We start from the raw sequence: 3,942 nt of genomic DNA, 5'->3' as shown, positions 1-3,942 counted from the left end.
CAACTTTATTACTCGGAATTGCAACTTTATGACTCGAAATTGCGACTTTATAACTTGAAATTGTGACTTAATATCTCGAAGTTGTGACTACAACTCGGAATTGCGACTTTGTAACTTGGAATTCTGATTTTATAACTCAAAATTGTGACTTCAACTTTGAATTCTGACTTTATAACTCGGAATTCTAGCTCATTTGAACTTTTTTTTATTATTATTATTCAGTGGCAGGAACAGGCTTCCATAGTACTGAGAGTTTTGACAGGAATAATAAAGTAAAAAGTGAGGTTAATATAATTTTTGATTATTGATTTGTTAATTACACCATGAATGTTGCATGGATTCGGGAACAGATTCGTTGCTTTCTAAAATTGTTTTGCGTAAAAAAATGCAAATTTTTTGTAATATTAGAATTTTTTTCTGACATTATTTTCTTGACAATTAAGCAAACACTAACACCAGTGTCAGGGAGAAATTAAAATAAAAAAATAGATCAATAAATCACTCTGCAAACTGGCATAATTTGCATTAAAAACATTAATAATAATAATAATAATAATAATATTTAATTTTATTTGATGTAGATAATTTTATGTGGAAACAGATGTTTTTTTGCACTGCCTTTAATTCCTATTCCTATTTGTTTTTAAGGAAAACTAATTCGTTTTGACTATCGTATCAGCATGTTTTTGCATAAAATGTGATTTTTTTTTAAAGAGGAGATATGCTTAATTATTCATTTAAAAAATTAAAAAATAATTCTAGAAATAAGCTTAATTTTCTTTATGCTTGGTTGAACCCTACATTTCTTTTGTAGAGTACACTTTTAATGTGGCATTGAGTCATGGAGGGTTGGTGATCGTTCTCTATCACTTCGATTTTTATACACACACATACACACGTCTCAAACACTGAACACATGATCCTGCTGTTGCATTGCTGTCTGTCTGAAGCTAAACGGGTACTCTGTGTTTTACTGTGTGCTCTATAACAGGAGGATTGTGAGTAATGACACTCATTGTTGCTGTAAGATATATATGGCTGGTTGCTTCTGTAAATTGTAAATCTTGTGTGCTTGAACTGAGTGTTTCGTTTATTTAATAGTATTTTTTGATGAGGCCAGAGTTTAATGTTGGAAACTGTCTGTGTATTTCATGTCAGATTTGCTTTTTTGCTTAAACAGGTCAACGAAAGTTTGCTGTTACTGTTTAGTCTTATTTAAGCTGTTGATTTTACGTGTTTTTGATTGTGGTTATATTCGAGGAAGCAAAGCTCAACTGCTGTCACTGTGTGAACAATCACTTTTGAATCATTTTAGATGTTTGATTGTGTGTTTTTGTTTTGGATTTTCTCTTATGGGACCAGAGAATAAAAGGTGGATTTTGCCTGTTTGAGTGGACTTTAATGTGGACTGAATGGGAATATGGAAATTATATTTAAATATATCAGTTGTCATCACTATCCATCTGCACTTAAAAAGACTTGACATGTTTTTATACAACAGTGTTGTTGTTTGTGTGTGTGTAAGACATTAAAAAGGAGAGCTGTTTTGCTTGTTTTTTGTGTTTTATTTGTTTCCATGTAAAATATGATTTTTTTTAATAATAATTATTATCGTCATATGTAATTAACAAATGTCTGTCAAAATTGGTGCTTAGAAATCATGAAATAAGTGGAAATCTGCTTTTAAAATACTTCATTCATTTTTCCTTCGGCTTAGTTCCTTAAGGGCTGCCACAGCGGAATGAACCGCCAACTATTCCGGCATATGTTTTGTGCAGCGGATGCCCTTCCAGCCGCAACCCATCTCTGGGAAACACTTAAAATACTCTAGAAATATGTTAAGTTATTAAGTCATTCATAATTACTGTTAGGAAAAGGAACAAGGACATCATCTTTTCGGCTTAGTCCCTTTATTAATCTGGGGTCGCCAAAGCGTAATGAACCGCCAACTCATCCAGCACATTTTTTCTGCAGCGGATGCTCTTCCAGCCGCAACCCATGTCTGGGAAACATCCATACACTCTCACTCACACTAATACACTATGGGCAATTTAGCCTTTCTAATTCACGTGTACGGCATGTCTTTGGACTGTGGGGGAAACCGGAGCACCCGGAGGAAACCCACGCGAACGCAGGGAGAACATGCAAACTCCACACAGAAACGCCAGCTGACCCAGCCAAGGCTCAAACCAGCGACCTTCTTGCTGTGAAGTGACAGCACTACCCACAGCGCCTCTGCGGCGCCCTCCAATGTACATGTTAAAAAAGGTAATAATTAACAATCATAATGCATTGAAAGTCAGAATATAAATTCATCAGTAAATACATGTTTAAAAGTCTCATTGAGAAATATATTAATAAATCATAGTGTGACTTTAACAAGAACATGATCTGAGAATTATTAGTATTAAACCAACTTGAATGACTGGAATTTAATAGGGTATTTGCAGAAGGACTTAATTTTCCAGTAACCTTGGTCAAGCGCTTCCAGTGAACTGTATGCAGTTACAAGATCGGCAAGTTTAAGATCTATTTTCTTTAAAATCTGTGATCCCCACAGCCTGATTGATCTACGATATAAAGTAGGTCTCAGATTGTACAAGAAGCACTGCATTAAATTACATTTTCCGTCTTTAAAATATGAACATTTATTTTACTCCAGTATTTTCAATGGATCTGATCCTGACAGTGTGTGTGTGCGTGTGTAAACAGCTTTTCATCTCATTTTACGCTTGAACAACTAAGTGAATGCTTAAGTTTCACTAATTGCATTTTAATTACATTACAACATCGATGCTAAAAGGAACTGTATAAAATTTTAAAAAGTCACATTAACCGTTCACCACATGTTTAACGGTATGGGAAGAAACACTAGCTGTTTATATACGTTATTGTTTTTAATTTTACAGCTTGAGTTTATATCTTTATAACAGTGTTATAACATTAAAATAAAACATATTTAACCTTAATTATATAAATATTCACTGTCAGATGAACATTGGCATTTTTTTTTTTGTTGTTGTTGTTGTGCAATGATTCCTCAAGCCAAAGATATTAAACCAGGAGTTACTGAGACTCTTATGTCAATATGTTGATGTACAGATGATGATGTTGATGTAGCAGGTGCAATAAGAAAAGAAAAAGTCCTAAGCTAGATAACTAGCACTGTGAAAAATCATTGCTCTTGTTGCAGCCATGGTCTGGCAGCAAAGTTCCTTAGTTATTACGCCAGAATGAAAGTATAGTTCCTAGTGATCTCATTCATTCATTTTCCTTCAGCTTAGTCCCTTTATTCATCAGTGGAATGAACCACCAACTTATCCAGCATATGTTTTACACAACGGATGTCCTTCCAGCTGCAACCCAGTACTATGAAACACACTCATCCACACACACTATCCAATTCACCTATAGCACATGTGTTTGGACTGTGGGGGAAACCGGAGCACCCAGAGGAAACCCATACAAACACTGGGAGAACATGCGAACTCCACACAGAAATGCCAACTGACCCAGCCGAGGGTTGAACCAGCGACCTCCTTGCTGTGAGGCAACAGTGCTAACAACTCAGCCACTGTGTTGCCCCTCCTAGTCATATCAGCCTATAAAATAACAACTTTTCATTGACCTTAGTACACATCTTAGTGTAACTACAGAAAAGTCACACTTTAAATAGGAAAATTACATACGCTAATGGTCTAATCAAATTCAATTATGTATGCTAAGCTAAGCTAAAAGTGCTCCCGCCATATCCGGAGATGGACTGAATGTATTAAAATATGGTGAAACTCAACAGTTTAACTTTAGGGGAGTTTTAAAATGAGCATATTTCCATAAAAGAAAAAGTGCAGTGTTCCTTTAATGGATAAACAGTAGCGTAAACGCTTTTGTTTTGTCTGACTTTTATTTTGAAGCGGTGTGAAGGGCAGGGCTGTGACTTCC

The 3,942-nt window shown here is 35.2% G+C and overlaps 1 protein-coding gene across 1 annotated transcript in view; it reads left to right on the top strand.

Annotated features, from left to right (window-relative positions):
- The window catches only part of atg4da (autophagy related 4D, cysteine peptidase a), an 18,609-nt gene extending 17,063 nt beyond the window's left edge, over positions 1-1,546 (top strand). The window contains exon 11 of the mRNA XM_056456523.1: positions 1-1,546. This exon is cut by the window's left edge and continues 1,368 nt beyond it. The gene's annotated coding sequence lies outside the window, so the exon portion shown is untranslated.
- Positions 1,547-3,942: the final 2,396 nt, after the last annotated feature.

This window comes from Danio aesculapii, chromosome 1 (genome assembly GCF_903798145.1).
Source record: "Danio aesculapii chromosome 1, fDanAes4.1, whole genome shotgun sequence".
Taxonomy (NCBI): domain Eukaryota; kingdom Metazoa; phylum Chordata; class Actinopteri; order Cypriniformes; family Danionidae; genus Danio; species Danio aesculapii.
Note: the sequence above shows the minus strand (reverse complement) of the source record. Positions and strands in the feature narration are given on the sequence as shown.